At 45.0% G+C, this 21,522-nt stretch overlaps 1 protein-coding gene across 7 annotated transcripts in view; it reads right to left on the reverse strand.

The window, feature by feature from the left end:
• Positions 1-21,522, reverse strand: part of BCAS3 (BCAS3 microtubule associated cell migration factor) — a 1,710,065-nt gene that overhangs the window by 1,014,966 nt on the left and 673,577 nt on the right. The window lies entirely within an intron of this gene.

Here is a 21,522-nt window from a genome sequence, read left to right on the forward strand (position 1 = left end):
AAAATTCACACAGTGAGGACTTTAGCCCAAGAAAGAGGTTTCAGACCAAATCACAATTTTATTTTTCCCAAGCGTATTCATTAATCTCTTGACTTGCATACACACAAATACCGTATATTTATATTTCCATTTTAGCAAATTATGGAATAAAGTAATTTTTTCCTGCAATATAACAAACGCTCTGAATTATGTTTTGTAATCAAAAACTTCAAAAAATTGTAAAACATCCAAAACAATACCACACTTCTTGTGCGTGGGAATTATTACCTGAGTGCTTGGTAAAAACAAATGATTGTCTCTCAAAATACGGATATGGGTTCTTTTCACACATAGTGTTTTTGTTAGTTTTCGTTAGTTTTCGTTGGGGGGTGGGTGTTTGAACACAGAATTTGTGCATATTTTTTCTCATGTTGTCTATTTTTCCAGCAAAAAATCTGCAGCTAGATGTTAGCTGACAGTCAATAGGTAATTATGAAATACAATACAATCTTTGTCAGTTTCGTGAGTGAGGGACTGAATAGCGTTGACGGTACCAAATCAGAAGACTTTGGATGCCATACTAACTAACCTAGTAAGCCACAGCTTGGCTTGGTTCTGAATTGATTTCCTCTCCCATATTGTACCTTATTCAATACATTTTCCTAAGCTCTATAGGGAACTAGTTCATCCATCTCTCATATATCCACCAGTTTTGCACCAAGAATAACATGGAGCAAAATAAATGTTGTGCATTTTTGCCATTTTTCCTTCCAACATAATCTCTCTCAAACATCTTGATCCACATACCTCTACTGTGCGCACACATCTTTTTGACTTGAGTACTACTACTGGTGAGATTACAAATATTATCGTTATTATTTGCATCATTGTAGATGTTACCGTATTTTACAAAAACTCAAAGTAGATTTGATATGCTAGTGAACATAAAATGATATATTTATTTTTTATTTTTCCTCCATGATGCATTATGTCGCAAACAAGTGAAAGATGGGACAAAACAACATGCTATGGACAATGTACTAACACTAGGGGCTGTAGCTAAACTTTATTGGGTCTATGCAATTTTAATATGCATGTGCTATTTTATCTTTTATTTTCATTGTTATGTAACAACAATGGAAGAAAAGGTTCTTTTTATTCTTAAGATATGCTTAACATGATTTCTGAAGCAATATCAGTCTGCAATGCAATAAAGGAATCAGGCCTGAGCCTAGTGTCCTGAATACTATCAGCTTGTGTGACCGGTTTTCAATGAACTAACATGCCCATCTCTGATATATATAAACAGCCTCTTCAGAGAAGAGGACTAGAAATCTAGGTCCACCAATTGAAATTACCCAACCTAAAAGTCAATATCGACTATTTAACGAGCATCACTGACACCATTTGGCACCTTTTTGGATTTATATATCTACTTTCTGAAGAAGGGGGTCAGTGCGACCCTGAAACGCGTTGATGGACCTTTAATAAAGTTGTCAAGGACAGAACAACTATTTACCGCATCTTCTACATGGAGCGAGGCACAATGCAAACCTTCACAAATCTCACCAAACTGCTCTTCAGAAAGCAAAATAACAGATAACCACAAAACAAGAGTCGGTGCCAAAAATTTGTGTTTACTATTGGTAATATTCGGGCATCTTCAGTTATTGATCCAATTTTGTTTATACTGGTAGGTCAGTTGAAAGATTCAATATAGTTATATGCAAATCATTGCCCCCACTGTTTTTAGTTCTGTATAGGAAATGATTGCCTAATTTAATAAATAAGACTACAAGTGAAGATCTAGCTATAATCCCAAAAGAAGGATTTTTATGCTGCATGCTCAAATGGATACCCTATATGCAGATTAGTGGAAGAAATAATTGATAATAATAATAATAAAAGTATCAACTAAAAGGTTAGTGCATTTGGGATCAACTTCAATAACACAGAGTATTTAGGAGTGCAACCAAAGTAGGCAAGCAATAAAACAATACTGGTAAGTGCTTCTATAGAAATGGCAAGGACAGAATGCAAGACACAGAAGAGCTGTATCGAAGCTAACCTTTCATTAAAAAGAAAACAGCATTACAAACAAGCCGAGATTGATGGTTTTGATTAGTGAGGATTATTTCATGATTTAAATGCCATGAATAAAATCTGTTTTCCAAACAGTCTAACACCATTTAACCTTTTGAGCACTAAACATGGATGCTGCTCATCTCAAGAACTCTTGCTCTAGCTATTGTTAGCCACTCACAACCTTTCAGCCCCCAGACAGAAGAGGAAATGAGCTACAAATTACACAGGATGGAGGGAAAGAAAAGCACGGAGAAGAAAGAAACGGGGAAAAATGTGAAAGAGAAAGCCCTGAATGACCCAGCCTGTAATAAAATCAAAGTACTTTAAATAGTCAAGAAACAGTGAGTTAAAGAGTTTAGATCATTAACTAGTTTTCGGGTTTGCAATAATGCCATGAGATGTTGCCTTTTGTCCTTAATCAAAGAGGAACCATATTGGGAATTAAGTTCCTAAATAACTGGTACATTCTTCAGTACATATTACAGAAATCCCAGGCCTGATCCACACAATCCTGGCTTCAAGAGGGTTCTTAAAATTTCAAAACAGCTACACCCCCAGCGCAACCACCTTTTTACAAGGAAGAATAACAGCATAGAAATGGATTTCTCACAGGAAGCTGCCTGAAATACCATAATGGTACTCGAAATGGAAAGAAAACAGCCAAAGGAAGAAGGCAGGAAAGTTCCCTTAATGAATTTGGACCTTCAAAAAAGAAAAAAAAAAGCTTCTATGCTCCTTTATAAAAAAAAAAATAAGAATGTAGATTTCCGGTAAAAAGTGATAATTCTAAAATGCACATAAAAACTATATAAAAACAAAGTAAACGTAAAGGACCAAACACAATTTGAAGGCACAGAGTTTGAGGAAGACAGCTCTAAATGAAATATGTTGTAGAAGCGTAATTACTGTTTAAATACCCGTGTGTTAGTCCACATTACGTGCAAATAAGTATGTGTAACTCTTAAGAAAACACACATAAAGTGTCTAAATTTCCAAGTAAAACTTTAACCATTGTAATAATTATGGCATGTTGACATTACACTTATTTGTTAATGATTTAGGCCCAGGTGAAAGTTTAATGGTTTTCACAGTGCTTGTCTGCAGCGCTTCTAAAGCATTCATTTGTCCTACAAGACACAGAAGCAAAGTAAATAGTGAGCGCTGCACATGACAGAGGACGACAGCGGATAGAAATTCTTTTCAAATTACAACAATTCTGCAATTACTCCTATAACCAGGGGATGATTGCAGGTAATTGCGATGGTTACACTGTTATTATAATGTACTAAAGGAAATCACAGGAAATTCGCTAGCCCGCAGAAGTTTATTTCAGGTAAAAAGGAGTTTTTCTGTTTGCAGTAAAAAAAAAAAAAAGGGTTTTACAAGTGCAGCAGATTCTGCATGTCTTCTTGCCAGGTGCACAAAAATGCTAGGAGCATTTATACCACAGTTCAAGAAAAAGTCATAAGACACAGCAAGAGAGCAAATAGTATGAAACAATAATATAGTAAAAAGACAACAAAAAATATAGTAATAAATATGTGAGTGTGCGCACGCTTGTATTTCAGATACTGAGAACAAGGCTTTTCTCCTAGAGAAGAGTTGGTGATTATTTCATTTTCCATATGTTTCTTACAAGAGCACAACTATTATCTGCCTTGCAAGCTGATAGGACAAGTGGAACATGTAATTACCACCTGGCACTTGTGACAAAGTCACTGGTATAGATCTGGAGGGGAGATATGTTTCACCGCGCTTAATGGCATCAGTGATGTGAAACCTAGAGATTTTCCTTCAGAACACTAAGTGCTGTGAAGGGTTAACATCTAATTTACATAATGGGCTGGGTTTGGGTGGGAGGTTGTCCACCTTATCTCCATGCCAGAGCGTGATCTGGGTTTTATATAGCTCCAGAGAAAGTATGGTTCAGCAGGACTGGAGAGAGGATCTCCAGTGGTTTGTGTCCTGAGGAGGAAAGACTGAACCTGTGTTGCTCCAGAGCAGGCAGGTCACCGCCAAAGCATGGACTGTGTTACAGCATTTTTTTTTTGTTTCCCTGTTTTTCCTGAAGGACTGTGTTTTCTTTTCCCTTCATGTTGGTTTATGCCATCTATGTAATAAATCAACAGAAGATTAAAAGAGACAGTTTTCCTGTTTTCTACCTCTGCGTACCGCTGATTGAGTTGAACTACTACTCACTATATAATAAGATGCCTTAAACTCCATCCATTAAATATAAATTGTTAAACAGAATCTGTCAACAGGTTTTTGCTACCTAATCTGAGAGAAGCATAATGGAGAGAGACCCTGATTCCAACACTTACTGGGCTGACTGCTACAGTTACGATAAAAATCACTTATCAGCTGGAGATTATCACTAAAGGACTAGTAAACCTGCTGCCATACAGTCACCAAAATTCACAAGATCTTTTTAATCCTGTCCCCAACACTGATTGGCAGCTTTCTGTCTATGCACAGTGTACACAGAAAGTTACCAATCAGTGGTGTGGGTGGGGGTGTACAGAGCTCAGCATGAAGCTATGTGCAAATTACAGCGTATTTTCTCATCTGAGAAAATCAGGTCGACTCTGCAAATCACACTCTGATCAAATTAAACAGAATGTGAACATAGTGTAAGGAGATGATGGAGAAAAATATTTCTCATTCTGAATTCTATGAGGCCATGGAAATCAGACTACACAGAGATGACATCTAACTGTAGTCTGATGGTTCTCACAGACTTATTGACTTTGCATGGCCGAGTGCAATCCTAATATTCTTCCTCGGCACAGTCTGAGGAAAAAATCTGACACGTGCATAGCCCCAAAGACTAACATTGATCCGAGTGAGATCCGATGTTTTGTAAGATCGCACTTAGGCTGGTTTCACATTTGCGTTTTTTAGCGCTGGAAAAAAACGCTAACCTGCGCATGCGTTTTTTCCCCTATCTTTAACATGGGTGCGCATACTTGCGCGCTTGTAAGCGCATGTATGCGATTTTCATGCGCTGCGTTTTTTTGGGGTGTGCGATTGGATTTTCCAGACGCATCATGTTGCATTTTTTGGCCCTGCAAAAAAGCGCATGCGCACATATGCGCACGTTTTGCGCTAAAAAGGGCCATTATAGCCTATGGATGCGCATATGTGCGCACTGGCATGCTCATGTAAGCGTTTTTTTGCATATGCGTTTTTTTTTTTAACCATGGAATTTAGGGGTTTGAGTTAGAGTTAGGGTTAGTTAAGGGGGTTTAGGGTTAGGGTTAGGGTCAGGGTCAGGGTTAGGGTTGGGTTTTGGGTCAGGGTTAGGGTTTAGTATGGTTTGGTTAAGGGTTAGGGTCAGGGTTAGGGTCAGGATTAGGGTTAAGTATGGTTTTGTTAAGGGTTAGGGTCAGGGTTAGGGTTAGGGTCAGGGTTAGGGTCAGGGATAGGGTTAGGGTCAGGGTTAGGGTTAAGTATGGTTTTGTTAAGGATTAGGGTCAGGGTTAGGGTTAGGGTTAGGGTTAGGGTCAGGGTTAGGGTTAGGGTCAGGGTCAGGGTTAGGGTTAAGTATGGTTTTGTTAAGGGTTAGGGTCAGGGTTAGGGTTAGGGTTAGGGTCAGGGTTAGGGTTAGGGTCAGGGTTAGGGTTAGGGTTAGGGTCAGGGTTAGGGTTAGGGTTAGGGTTAGTTAGGGTTTAGGGTTTGGGTTAGGGTTAAGTATGATTTGGTTAAGGGTTAGGGTCAGGGTTAGGGTTAGGGTCAGGGTTAGGGTTAGGGTCAGGGTTAGGGTTAGTAAAGTCATGGTTTGGGTAGTGTGAGGGGCCACCTAAAAATGTTGGAAAAAAACGCAAACGCGGTAAAAACGCGCTAAAAACGCATACAAACGCATAAAAACGCTGCGTTTTTTTCATGCATGCTCATAAAAATGCTTGAAAAAAACGCAGCAGTTGTATGCTTATGTATGCGTTTTTTCAATGCGTTTTTTTGCGGGAAAAACGCGCTGCAAAAAAAAGCAAGTGTGAAACTAGCCTTAGACCAAAAATATCATCGTGTGCATCTGCCCTTAATAGAAGTGGTGTAATGCTAGAGGGAACCTGAGTTAGAGAGTGGACCCTCTGGATCGCGGATCCGGAGCCCCAGGGTCGAGCACACCAGGTGAAGACCGACCCCTATACAGGGACCGTTTGGGGCAGGACCACAGAGGACGGAGGCGCGACAGCCGGAACCAAGAGGGACGGCTCCACGGACAGAAGGACAGGGAAGGCAATGGTACGAAGAACGAGCAGGGACCAGAGGCGCAGGACAGAACCAATACGGAAGACAGGCACGTGGAAAGACCTAGGCGGACTGAAGACGGAGGACGGCACCGGGGATGGAAGACAGCGCCCAGGCAGGCTGGGAGGGAAGGGAGCAGGAGACAGGGAGCGACAGGGAGAGTCAGGCGGAAAGCGGTTAAGCTACAGGAGAACTGTAGAGGCCAGAGGGTGCAGGAAAACTACACAATCATCAGGCGTCCTCCTAACTGCGAGGACGCCTGAAGTACAGCAACCCCCGGATGTGCGTCACCCAAGCCCGCCCCTCAGCGCCGCCCATCGCAGGGGAGACCAAGTCCGCCCCTCAGCGCCGCCCATCGCAGGAGAGAGAGAGCGGAAGGCGGCGAGCGCGAACCAGGGGGCGGGAACCAGGAGCCGACGTAAGGAGGAATTGACGGCGGGCGCGTGACCGGGCGGGAGCGCGCAGGTGAGGGGACGCTGCAGCGGCCACCGCAGCAGAAGGGGCATCGGCGGGCATAACCGCCGATGTCACAGTACCCCTCCCCTTACGGCGTCCCTTACCGAGATTGGCCAAAAACTTTTTTAGAATGCGAGGGGCGTTGATATTCTCCCGAGGCTCCCAGGACCTCTCCTCGGGGCCAAAACCCACCCAATCGATAAGAAAAAGGGTCTTACCCCGGGCTTTTTTCATAGCCAAGATGTCCTTGACCTCGAAGACGTTATCCGAGATGGCAGGAGAAGGAGGGACGATGGAAACTGGTTGGAACCGATTCAGGACTACGGGTTTCAGGAGCGAGACATGGAAAGCGTTGGGCACCCGGAGCGAAGCAGGCAACCTCAGTTTGTAAGCCACGGCATTAATACGTCCAATCACTTCAAACGGTCCAATGTACCGAGGACTCAGCTTGTAAGAGGGAACTCTCAGACGGATATGTCGAGTTGAAAGCCAGACCTTGTCACCTGGATGGTACGGGGGTACGTCCTTCCGTCTTTTGTCTGCATGCTTCTTGATTCGGTCGTTGGCACTTTTGAGCGCATCCCTGGTCTCTCTCCAAATCTGCGAGAATTCTTTAGCAAGAGAATCGGCTGCGGGTACCTCAGTAGAGGTGGAAAAAGGCAACGGAATACCTGGGTTTTGACCGGTTACCACAAAAAAAGGTGACCTGGTGGTAGATTCACTGGGATGATTATTGTGCGAGAATTCAGCCCAAGGTAAGAGCGCAACCCAGTCGTCTTGATGAGCGTTGGTGAAGTGACGTAGGAAGGTGGTTAACCCCTGATTAATTCGCTCCACTTGCCCGTTGGTCTGAGGATGATATGCGGAGGAAAAGTCGAGAGATGTACCCATAAGCCGGCAGAGTGCCCTCCAGAAGCGGGAGGTGAACTGGACCCCCCGATCCGACAGAATCCGCTGAGGAAGACCATGCAGCCTGAAGACCTGGTGGATGAAGATCTCAGCTAACTTCGGGGCGGACGGTAGTCCCGATAAGGGAATGAAATGGGCCATCTTGGAAAAGCGATCTGCCACGACTAAGATGGTGGTACATCCGGCCGAGCGGGGCAAGTCAGTCACAAAGTCCATGGCGATCTGTTGCCAGGGGGCCTCAGGAACTGGCAAAGGGTGAAGAAGACCGGCGGGCAAAGTCCTAGCCACCTTATTCTGGGCACAGATTGTGCAAGAGGCCACGTAGTCCATCACATCCTGGCGAAGCGTGGGCCACCAATAATACCGGGAAAGCAGTAAGAGAGTCTTCTTGGTCCCAACGTGTCCAGCAATTTTGGAGGAATGTCCCCAGCACAACACCTCTATACGTTTGCCTGGAGGGACGAAGGTCTTACCGGGCGGAGGGGTAGCAAAATTCACAGGAGCCACGGTGATCATCCTAGAAGGCTCGATGATACAGGATGGGACTTCCTCCCTCTCTGAAGACTGCAACGACCTGGAAAGGGCATCGGCCTTGATGTTCCTATTACCCGGTCGGAAGTGAAGTTGGAAGTCAAAGCGGGAAAAAAACAGGGCCCACCTGGCTTGCCGGGCATTGAGCCTTTGGGCGGATTGCAGATAGGCCAGGTTTTTGTGGTCTGTGAGGATGGTGAAGGGATGTACAGCTCCTTCGAGTAAATACCGCCATTCAGTCAAGGCCATCTTAATGGCCAGTAATTCACGGTCTCCAATGGAGTAGTTGCACTCCGCCGGTGAAAAGACTTTAGAGAAGAAGCCGCATGGAACCAGCCGTCCGGACGAAGCCTGCTGGGACAGGACCGCCCCAGCTCCAGTGGAGGAGGCATCCACTTCCAGGACAAAGGGTCTGCTGGTCACAGGCCGATGCAAAATGGGTGCTGAGGCAAAAGAACGTTTCAGAGTTTGGAAAGCGTTTTCCGCTTCAGGGGACCAGCTGTTGGGCTTCGTTCCTTTACGGGTCAGATCCGTGATGGGTTTGGTAACCGTAGAAAAGTGAGGCACAAACTGACGGTAATAGTTTGCGAACCCAAGAAACCGCTGGATGGCCTTAATCCCCACTGGACGAGGCCACTTGAGTACCGCACCGAGTTTTTCGGGATCCATGCTTAGACCGGAGTCGGTGACGACATATCCCAAGAAGGGTAGTGACGACTGCTCAAAAAGGCATTTCTCGATCTTGGCGTAGAGTTGGTTCTCTCGAAGACGGTGCAAGACCAAGCGTACACTCTTGCGATGAGAGGGCAGATCGGGGGAGAAAACGAGGATGTCGTCCAGGTAGATGACAACACAAGAATAGAGTAGATCCCGGAATACCTCATTAATAAATTCTTGGAACACAGCGGGGGCATTGCAAAGGCCGAAAGGCATGACTAGGTATTCATAATGCCCGTCACGGGTATTGAAGGCCGTCTTCCACTCGTCCCCAGCACGGATTCGGACCAAATTGTAGGCACCCCGCAGGTCTAACTTCGTGAAGATCCGGGCTCCTCTCAGCCGGTCAAAAAGCTCCGGAATCAACGGAAGAGGGTAACGATTCTTGATGGTGATTTTGTTCAGGCCCCGGTAATCAATGCAAGGCCGCAGTGATCCATCTTTCTTCCGGACGAAGAAAAAACCCGCGCCTGCAGGAGAGGAGGACTTTCGGATAAACCCCTTGGACAGATTTTCGTGGATATATTCCGTCATGGCAGCGGTCTCGGCTGGAGAGAGAGGGTATGTTCTACCTCTGGGAGGAACCGCTCCAGGAATCAGGTCGATGGGGCAGTCATAGGGCCGGTGCGGAGGCAGGGAATCCGCCTCTTTCTTGCAGAAAACATCAGCATAGGCGTGATATGGCACAGGAAGACCAGGGAGGTCTGTAGGCTTGCGCTGAGGATGGGGACGGACCAGGGTACGTAAACAGCTTACATGGCAGGCGTGCCCCCAGCGCAGGATCTCTCCGGAGCGCCAGTCGATAACAGGCTCATGCCGCCTAAGCCAAGGTAGCCCCAAAAGAATGGCGTGGGATAACTGAGGCAGGACATAAAAGGCAATCTTTTCAGAGTGAAGTGCGCCAACTTGCAGGTTTACTTCAGTGGTTACCGTGGTGATGAGCCCAGGAAGAGGTTTGCCGTCAACGGAGGTGATTGCTCGAGGATTACTTAGGACGACCACGGGAATCTGGAGTCTGTCAACCTCCTCCTGGTGGATGAAGTTGCCTGCCGCGCCCGAGTCCACATACGCCTCCACAGAGCTACGCCCCCGACCTGAAATAAGTAGAGCTGAAACAGTAAGTGGAAGAGAGGGGGTCGAATCACCTAGGGGGCCCTCTCCTACCTGGCCTAGGCGGATGCGTTTCCCGGTCTCTCAGGACAAGTGCGTATGAAGTGATTGGCCCCTCCACAATAGAGACAGAGTCCCTTGGTCATTCTCTCCCTACGCCGTTGTTCAGACAGCTTGATGCGATCAACTTGCATGGGCTCAGGGGCTGTGTTACTAGGGAGGGCAACGGTGCGCGGAATAGGAGCTTGGTATAACCTAAAGGGCCTCCTCTCCCTAGCTGACTCTCGGGCGCGCTCCTGAAAACGCAGGTCAATACGAGTAGCCAGGGAGATGAGATCCTCCAGGGTGGTGGGGAGGTCACGCCCGGCCAACTCGTCTTTGATTTTACCAGAAAGTCCTCTCCAAAACGCACCAACCAGGGCTTCATTATTCCACCCCAGCTCCGAGGACAAGGTCCGAAAACGGATGGCGTATTGCCCTACCGTAAGGGACCCCTGGCTGAGGTTAAAAAGGGCCTCTGTGGAGGAAGCAAGGCGTCCAGGTTCATCAAAAACCTTAAGGAATGTCTCCAAAAAACACTGGATGTTGGTCACCACCGGGTCATCCCTCTCCCATAATGGATTCACCCAAGCCAACGCCTCCCCCTCTAGGTGGGAGATTATAAAGGCCACTTTAGCACGGTCCGTAGGATACTGTTGGGGCGAAAGATCAAAGTGTAACCTGCACTGATTTAAAAATCCCCTACACAATTTTGGGTCCCCACAGTACCTGGGCGGTTTACCGAGACGGGGGGGGGAGAAGAGACGGTGTCCCGGGCTAGGGTGGAAGCGGCCGCAGAGGACTGCAAAGAAAGCAGCCGATCATCCACGGACGCCATATACCCCAAAATGTGAGACTGTGCATCGCGCTGTTGTGCGAGCTCCTGCTGGAGACTGACTAAGAGAGGTGCGTGTGCTGGGTCTGCGGTCTGAAGAGCGGAGAGCCGGGTGTCCATGGACTTCATGAATGACATGATACGGGTCTGATTTTCTCTAAGGAAGAGTAGTTCCTTTTGAGTGGCAGCTGCGGCACCGGCGGGGTCCATGGCCTGATGATACTGTAATGCTAGAGGGAACCTGAGTTAGAGAGTGGACCCTCTGGATCGCGGATCCGGAGCCCCAGGGTCGAGCACACCAGGTGAAGACCGACCCCTATACAGGGACCGTTTGGGGCAGGACCACAGAGGACGGAGGCGCGACAGCCGGAACCAAGAGGGACGGCTCCACGGACAGAAGGACAGGGAAGGCAATGGTACGAAGAACGAGCAGGGACCAGAGGCGCAGGACAGAACCAATACGGAAGACAGGCACGTGGAAAGACCTAGGCGGACTGAAGACGGAGGACGGCACCGGGGATGGAAGACAGCGCCCAGGCAGGCTGGGAGGGAAGGGAGCAGGAGACAGGGAGCGACAGGGAGAGTCAGGCGGAAAGCGGTTAAGCTACAGGAGAACTGTAGAGGCCAGAGGGTGCAGGAAAACTACACAGTCATCAGGCGTCCTCCTAACTGCGAGGACGCCTGAAGTACAGCAACCCCCGGATGTGCGTCACCCAAGCCCGCCCCTCAGCGCCGCCCATCGCAGGGGAGACCAAGTCCGCCCCTCAGCGCCGCCCATCGCAGGAGAGAGAGAGCGGAAGGCGGCGAGCGCGAACCAGGGGGCGGGAACCAGGAGCCGACGTAAGGAGGAACTGACGGCGGGCGCGTGACCGGGCGGGAGCGCGCAGGTGAGGGGACGCTGCAGCGGCCGCCGCAGCAGAAGGGGCATCGGCGGGCATAACCGCCGATGTCACAAGTGGTAGAGCTGCAACAGATAAAGCAAAGATTTTATAAAAACTGCAGCAAGCAGCTCTGCAAGTGAAACAACTGTGGAATCATGGCTTCTTTCTGCCCATCCATCACGCTGCTCCCAGATGGGGTAGAAAACACATGGTGGCAGATTTACTCTAATGATATCTAATGAGACTTTTCAGAAAACAAAGTGAAGTAGTACGCACTTAAATGGGTTTTCTAGGACAAATTTTCTATACTTTTTGCCTTTATATACGTAACAAACTCAGCTATACTCGCTCCTTGTCTTTGTTGACAGGCTGCAGCGATGATATTATGACTTTGACAATTATTGAACAGGACTGCTGGTTGACTGCAGTGGTTATGTCCACTACTATTCGTAACCTAACCGCTGCAGCCTGTTAAAAATGACCAGGGAGTCAGTCCATTTGGAAAGTGAGTATAATTAAGTTTGATATGTTTACACAGTCTATGAAAGATAAAAAATCATAACGGAAACACTTTTACAAATATGTTTAAATTTATTAATAAGGAAACCTGATTGGATTTCATATTTTTCCAAGAACGTGATTCAAGACTGTATGACAGCATTGGATCACAATGAAATATTAGGATCCGTCAAAAGCAATATTATGCATATGGAGGGGACGTGAAGATCATACCTTTTCTTTAACTTTCAATAACAGTACAGTAACACACTAAGATAGACAAACAGACCTAAGGCTGCAATCACACGTTGCGTTTCTTAGCGTTTCTTAGCGTTCTTAGCGATTGCATCCCATGCAATCCTATGGGATTCCGCAATACTGTGCTAATGCTGCGGATTTTTCCGCTGCGGAATCGCATAGCGGAAAAATTCACAGCATGCTCTTTCTTTTTGCGGAATTGCGGGGATTCCGCACCCATATGATTGCAATGAAACACTCACTTTACGCATGTGGCTATACCCACCATGCGTGAAGTGAGCGCTTCATGTGCGGATGGTACCCAGAGGTCTGGAGGAGGGGATACTCTCCTCCAGGCCCTGGGTACCATAAGCCTGTAAAAATTAGAATAAAAATCAAAAATATTGTTATTCTCACCTTCCGACGGCCCCCGATCTCCTTCCCGCCTCTCACCACGCTCCCAGCATTTCTGGTCCCAGTAATGCTTTGTGCGAATGACCGCGATGACGTCGCGCTCTCGAGAGCGTGACATCATCGCAGGTCCTTCGCGCAAAGCATTACTGGGACCGGAAGATGCCGGGAGCGCCGCAGAGCAGATCGGGGGCCGTCGGAAAGGTGAGAATAACAATATTTTTTAATTTTTTACATCCTATCTTTTACTACTGATGCTGCATAGGCAGTATCAATAGTAAAAAGTTGGTCATACTTGTCAAGCAATATGTTTGATAAGTGTGACCAACCTGTCAGTCAGTTTTCCAAGCAATGCTACAGATCACTTGGAAAACGCTAGCATTCTGCAAGCTAATTACACTTGCAAAACGCTAGTTTTTTGCGGGAATTCCATATGCGAATTTCCCGCGGCAAGGAGTTGCGGAATTGCTGCGGAAATTTTCGTGGCAATTCCGCACGTGTGCACATAGCCTAAGGCATAAGATATGGCAAGAAATAAGAAGGGTAAAACAGTTCTCATATGAAAATGGAAAAAAAAAAGACAAATAACAGAAAGCAGGGGTGACTTAGGTCATTAAAATTGCCAAAGTAATTCTGTTAATTACTTAACTACATAAGCTAACAGGTAAAAATAAGTACGAGGTCAATAAGGAGTAAAGGGCGCAAGGCAGGATCAGTGATGAATTAAGGAAACTCCTTCCAGGATTTCCGAAAAGAAGATATTTGATGCATGTTCCTGAATCCAAACTGGCAAGTTCTTCTGACCTGGAAGTTATATATTCTATGCAGTCATTATTCTAAACTTGAGGATAAAGCACAACTAACAATCAGACATTTGAGCAAGCAGCAACCTTTTCCTTCAAAACTGGCAACCAAAAGCAACAATTTTATCCAAACCACAACGGCTGAGGCCCAGAAATAATTGTCTAAGCAAATCAACTATTTTCCATTTACATACATAATATTTGTTTCCTAAAAAAAAGTATTTTGTCTACAAGTCATAAAACGATAAGGGTTTCAAATAATTCAAAAAAGGTAATGTTGCCAGTTAATGTGTTTAAATGGCAAAGTGAAAAGAGGCCAGCATCACCACTGATTTCTAAACAGTAAATGATGGCTTCTGCTAACATACATTGTCACATCCTCTTCCTGGCTTCTTTTACATATGGTGTGCAGTAAGGATTACAGTTAATGCTCAAAATGCAACATACTCTATTTTCTTTAAATCTAATCCAACAGGAACATATGTTGAAACTGGATAATTTAAATAACAGAAATTCTTCTATGATGGTGTAAAATTGCTTAGTAAATAATCCTCATTTTATCTTATAAAAACTGTTGGATTATTATTTCTTAACGTGTAGGCCCCCAGGACTGCTCCCAATAACAGCACTTTATGATATCTGTTACAGATGCAGCTCAGCCAAGTAAATGTATATAGGGGTTCATTCATACAAAAAATGCAAAATTGTAGGAAATTGCAAGAATTGAGGTCACAGAAATGTATTATTAATTTACTACATAATTTACTATTAATTTAATGTTAATATACAAGAGCTTCCCACCAATAAACACTACCCACCCAGTATTATGGCGTAAAAAGCTATGAAACTTTTCACCTAAACAAGATTTAATCTGGAGGTTCACCTCCATTTTAACTCCAAACAGCATGTTTTACTATTAAGAGGGTGAAGAAAGGAGATTGAATTAAATAAAAATATAAATTAAGGTGAGGGCCTCCACCACCTCCCCATTCAGGTGACAGCTAAAGCTGTAGTAAAAGGCAGAATTGTAGTATACCTGTCGTTAACTAGTGACAAAACACTGTAGACTCTTTTTCCTTGTGGCATACAAAGAAGACTAACAGGCTGTTAAAAAGTCATTTACATATAGCTGCAAAGAAGAAAGATGTTTCACAGGACACAACATTAAACAGAATTGTTATGCTTTAGAAATTGTTTGCTGATTTAGTTAAAGGATATTCAAACCAGCATTACGTGACCACTTAGAGCTACCAACAAACAACCGCAAGCAAATTAATAAATTCATGTGAGGCTTTCACAAGAGAAGATGCATCTATACCACCATACACAGATGGTTTTGTAAAATGTGACCAAAGGTTCCTTACTTGAGCATTAAATAGGTGTACATAACTGTGTAGGTGATGGGTAAGGGTTGACATTGGTATGGGAACAGGTCAGGTCACACATGAAGCCACATAGTGATAATAGTGATAAGAGGGCATCTGGGTGACTCAGTTGAGGCAAACAGCTTGAGCTGTGCTATCCTGGTGACTTTGGTAGGGAGTATCAAGAAGGACACAGCGTTAGTATACAAAAGTTTAAAGGCACGTAAAATTTTTTTAAAAAGATAGGGCCATGAGGGATTATTGGAATTCTTTTCTAAATTCTAGGTAAAAAGGTGTAATGGTTAGAGATGGGCGGACCCCTGGATGTTCGGATCCGGCAGAACAGTTACAAAAAGTTCAGGTTTGGGTACCAGAACAGTACCTGGACCCAAACCTGAACCCCATTAACTTGAATGGGGGGCCCGAACATACAGTGTTTGCTGCTCTGTAATGTGCATGACAGCACGGCAAACAGTTTCTGATCGGCAGGGAAATCATCCACGCCGGTCAGAGAGCCGCGGTTTCCATGCTGTCAAAAGACAGCATCAGTGCTCGGATGTGATCGGAGGTATAAACTTTACCTCTGGTCACTGGTGTCAGTGGATGGGACCATTGATCCCATCATCAGACACCTGCAGTCGCTAATTACAGTGAGAGCAGGAGCTGCGGATGGGAGTATTCATTTGCCGCTCCTGCTCGGTAAATAGTTTAAAAAAACGGTTTGGGTTCCCCTGTATTTTTTCTAACCATCCAGACAAAACTCACATCTGGGGGCTGCATCCCTCAGTTGTCAACTTCAGCAAGGTTGGCTATCAAGAACAGAGGGGTCCCCACGCTGCTTTTTTAAAATTATTTAAATAAATAATTTTTAAAAATGGCATGGGGTTTCCCCATTTTTGACAACCAACCTTGCTAAAGCAGACAGCTGGGGGCTAGTATTCTCAGGCTTGTAAGGGGCCATGGATATTGCCTCCCAGTCTAAAAATAGCAGCCCGCAGCTGCACTGAAAAGGAACATCAACTCTGGCACTTTGCTGGGCTCTTCCCACTTGCCCTGTAATGGTGGCAAGTGGGGTTCAAATTTATGGGGTTGATGTCACCTTTGTATTGTCAGGTGACATCAAGCCCACAGCTAAAGGCCCCGTTACATTTAGCCATGCATCAGCGATCCCGACCACGATATGACCCGGTCAGGATCGCTGGTGCATCGCTAAATGGTCGCTAGTGAGCTGCCAAACAGGCAGATCTCAACAGCGATGCAGCAGCGGTCGGCGGTTGATACTCACCTGTCAGACGCGGCAATGATGACCGTCTTCCGTCCGCATCCATGACTCGCTCGTTGGCGCCAGCAGGAAGCCGGCGATGAGAAAATGGACCAGGCACGTCTCACACGATCAGCGATAGCCAGCTGGGGGGCTGGTCGGAGGTGAGTGTCACATGTAGTGATATCGCTAGCGATATCGCTGCTGCGTCACAAAATCGGTGATGCTTTAGCGATATCGCTAGTGATATCGCTATGTGTAAAGCCCCCTTTAGTAATGGAGAAGCGTCTATAAGACACCTATCCATTACTAATCCTATAGTTGTATGGTAAATAAAGACACAGCCAGAATAAAGTCCTATATTTGAAATAAGACTAAACATAGTTTTCCATTTTTATTTAAACGCCTAATTCCAGCGAAACTCTCGTACTCCTGTAATAAAAGTAAAATAAGAAAAACAACAATACACCATAACTGTCCTTCGTTTTGTCCCACGCCGTAATCCATGTCTGGGGGAGAAACAGTTTTCAACCTGGACGGTGCCAAGATGCATCCGTCCAGGCTGAGAACAACTGGTGACTGAACTGCTGCGAGCGCAGCCTCAGAGACCGGTGGTAAGCAAAACCGTTGGCACAACCCTGGTTTAGTGGTGCACAAGTAGGATCCCAATCCGTGAAATACTATACTTAAAGACTTGGCACACACAAGTGAAATCCAATGCAGAAAGATAATTTAATGTGGTACAGTACATACATACAGACGTTTTGGTCTATGACCTTCATCAATGTACTGTGAAAGAATAATAAAAAAATAATATAATAACATACAGAATAGGTGAAAGAAAATACACAAAAATATCTGGTACGCCAAACGATTTCCCATAATACCTGGTTTTTATGTACTCCCTAAAGTACACAAAAATCTGAACAATCCGCCAGGGAGACCCATTGTTGCCTCCATGGACTCTATCTTTTCTCCTATCTCAAAATACCTTGAAAAAATCTTAACACCCCTTATTAAACAAACACGTTCCTTTTTATTGGACACAGGGGACTTCCTGGATATTATTCATAGTCTAGGCTGCATTCCTCAGGATGCCATCCTAGCTACATTTGACATTAAAGACCTTTATACTTCTATACCTTATATGGAGGGTATAGGATCAGTACGTAGGCTTCTTGAGTTGTCCGATTTTCCGCCTGAACAAATCAACTTGGGTTGTGAACTTTTAACCATTGTGTTAACAAAAAATTATTTCCTTTTTGAGGACACATATCTGCAGACGAAGGGGACCGTAATGGGCTCGAACACTGCACCTCCGTATGCAAATTGTTATTGCCCATTTTGAAGACCACATTATATATCAAGATGACCTCTTCCGCACCCATGCCAAAGTGTGGAGGAGGTACATCGACGATATTTTTTGTATTTGGGGAGGGTCACTAGATACACTTCAATCCTTCTTTTCCCTCCTACAAACCTCCTGGCCAAGTCTCAGTTTCACAATGACACACCACACCAATCAGATTAATTTTCTTGACACGTTAGTCAGTAAGGATGATTCAGGTAACCTCTTTACTGATCTTTATAGAAAACCAACAGATCGTAACAGTTTGCTCCAATATGAGAGCTTTCATCCAACCAAGATGAAGAATGCGATACCAAAATCACAGATGAAAAGGGTGCAGAGGATAGTGTCTAATCCTGAGGTCCAAAATATACGCATGAATGAGATGCGTACAAAATTCTTAGAGAGAGGTTATCCTCAGAATACACTTGACACTATAGACCTCTCCTCTCCCCCAAAACCTAAATTGACCAATCGTATCGCCTTCGTACATGATTATCACCCATTAGCCTATCGTCTACATTCAAGCATTAGACGCCATTGGCAACTCCTCACAACGGCCCATCTCAAAGTACAGTCATGGCCAAAAGTTTTGAGAATGACACAAATATTATATTTTCACATGATCTGCTGGCCTCTGGTTTTTATGTGTGTTTGTCAGATGTTTTTATCACATACAGAAATATAATTGCAATCATATTTTGAGTAGCAAAAGGTTATATTGACAGTTAGAATGAGTTAATGCAGCAAGTCAATATTTGCAGTGTTGACCCTTCTTCTTCAGGACCTCAGCAATTCTCCCTGGCATGCTCTCAATCAACTTCTGGATCAAATCCTGACTGATAGCAGTCCATTCTTGCAAAATCAATGCTTTTATTTTGTCTGAATTTGAAGGTTTTTGTTTGTCCACCCGTCTCGATGATTGACCACAAGTTCTCAATGAGATTAAGATCTGGGTAGTTTCCAGGCCATGGTCCCAAAATCTCTATGTTTTGTTCCCTGAGCCGTTTAGTTATCACCTTTGCTTTATGGCAAGGTGCTCCATCATGTTGAAAAAGGCATTGTTGATTGCCAAACTGCTCCTGGACGGTTGGGAGAAGTTGCTCTTGGAGGACATTCTGGTACCATTCTTTATTCATGGCTGTGTTTTTAGGCAAGACTGAGAGAGAGCCCATTCCCTTGACTGAGATGCAACCCCACACATGAATGGTTTCAGGATGCTTGACAGTTGGCATGAGACAAGACTGGTGGTAGCGCTCACCTGGTCTTCTCCAAATAAGCCGTTTTCCAGATGTCCCAAACAATCGAAAAGGGGATTCATCAGAGAAAATTACTTTACCCCAGTCCTAAGAAGTCCACTCCCTGTACCTCTTGCAGAATATCAGTCTGTCCATGATGTTTTTCCTGGAGAGAAGTGGCTTCTTTGCTGCCCTCCTTGAGACCAGGCCTTGCTTCAAGAGTCTCCGCCTCACAGTGCGTGCAGATGCACTCACACCTGCCTGCTGCCATTCCTGAGCAAGCTCTGCACTGCTGGTAGCCCGATCCCGCAGCTGAAACACTTTTAAGAGACGTCCTGGCGCTTGCTGGTCTTTCTTGGGCGCCCTGGAGCCTTTTTGGCAACAAGGGAACCTCTCTCCTTGAAGTTCTTGATGATGCGATAGATTGTTGACTGAGGTGCAATCTTTCTAGCTGCGATACTCTTCCCTGTTAGGCCATTTTTGTGCAGTGCAATGATGACTGCACGTGTTTCTTTAGAGATAACCATGGTTAACAGAAGAGAAACAATGATGCAAAGCACCAGCCTCCTTTTAAAGTGTCCAGTGGTGTCATTCTTACGTAATCATGACAGATTGATCTCCAGCCCTGTCCTCATCAACACCCACACCTGTGTTAATGGAGCAATCACTGAAACGATGTTAGCTGGTCCTTTTAAGGCAGGGCTGCAATGATGTTGAAATGTGTTTTGGGGGATAAAGTTCATTTTCTAGGCAAATATTGACTTTGCAGGTAATTGCTGTTAAGCTGATCACTCTTTATAACATTCTGGAGTACATGCAAATTGCCAGTAGAAAAAATGAAGCAATAGACTTTGCAAAAATTAATATTTGTGTCATTCTCAAAACTTTTGGCCATGACTGTAGGGACATTTAAAGAACCTTTCCAGCCTTGCTTTAGGAGACCACGTAATGTACGAGATATTCTCATTAAAGCCGATGTGGGTCCTCCTTGATCCCCTAAAAAACAACGTTTTCTCACAATCCCGAAGTTTGGTACCTTCCCTTGCCTTCAGTGCACGCAGTTCAATAATGTTCAAAAAGGTAATTGTTTTCATCATCCCCACACCGCGAAAAAGTATGACATTAGAGAGTATTACACTTGTGATAGCTTGTTTGTGATATACATTAGGGGAAACTACGCAACATATAAGGGATCGGATATCGAAGCACAAGTCCACTATTCGATGTAAAAATGTTTCTACCGATTCCTTATCACTTTAGTACTGCTGGCCATTCTGTTGCACAATTAAAATTTCAGGTAGTGGAACAAATCCATCCCGCACGCAGTTGAGGTAACCACATTAATCAATTAAAAAGAAGAGAGGCCTACTGGATTCATGATCTCAACACCCTAGTGCCCAAGGGGTTAAATAAGGAATATGATGTGCAGTCATTCCTGTTATCATGATGTTGTTGTAATCTAATGCGTGATCAAACCGCACTATTATAAAACTGTATACATGGAACTAATTGTATTTATCTTTATTACAGAATCTGCAGCCATGAATTGTTTGAATCACCACCTCTTGAGCACTGAGAATCCACCGCTCTCTTTCTAACACCATGGCACTTCCTGCTCCACGCTGTGTCAGTATCCATGACAACAGACTCACATGTCCACATTCTCATGCAAACCGGCTCCTCCAATAGCATGCTAGAATGCACCCAGGTGGGCGTATCCTAGCCACGCCCCCCGCTTTCACCATATCCCAGCGCCCGGAGCGCACTGTGACATCAGTGGCACGCACGCCGGTCTACTTCCGGTTGTGTAGTTCCGCCCGGCCATGTTTGCAGGGGATATAGACCCTGACGTTCTTCACACTGCAGTGCCACAGACTCACGGCGGATACCGCGTCTACCCGCTACACCCTACGCTCACCCAGCAACAGTAAGAGACCACGGGCACCTCCACTGTCAGCAAAATGCTTTGTTAGAGCTTGTAACCTTATTTAGCCATATTCTCTTTCATAGAGAGACGGCTCCCAGTACCTCCTCTTTAATGGTATGTATCCTTCCTAGTTGTTTAGGTCTTAGCACTCATCACTGACCACCCTATGCTTAATATAATCACATGTATTTTCTCTCACCCCAGGCCTAGCCACTTAGGAGCTCACAGTACAATACCTTGGTATGTGCCTCTCTTCATATATTTATCTTGTCTTCTATTTGTGTCTAGATTCCTGATGTTTTCTATCTATACCATGCTATGATGTATCTGATGTCCTTATGCGTTATTATATCGGGTCCGAATTTTTGGCATATCAGATATTTTTGTGTATTTTATTTCACCTATTCTGTATGTCAGAGACCGGTGGTGATGCCATCGAGGTTACCTCCGGTCAGTGAGGTTCAGTTCCCAGCCGGGCTGAACTGCCATGACCTCAGTGAGATCCCCGCTAGCCCCATGAGAAAAAACTCTCTCAAAATGGTTGCTTTTTTTACATGTGCCATAAAAATCATGTTGTCAGAGACACCGCACTACACTTGCTCATAGACCCAGTGCGCGTGTCCTGAATACAGAAGCAGTGCT

This window comes from Dendrobates tinctorius, unplaced genomic scaffold, assembly GCF_039654945.1.
Source record: "Dendrobates tinctorius isolate UK_male_01 unplaced genomic scaffold, ASM3965494v1 ptg000007l, whole genome shotgun sequence".
In the NCBI taxonomy this organism is placed as follows: domain Eukaryota; kingdom Metazoa; phylum Chordata; class Amphibia; order Anura; family Dendrobatidae; genus Dendrobates; species Dendrobates tinctorius.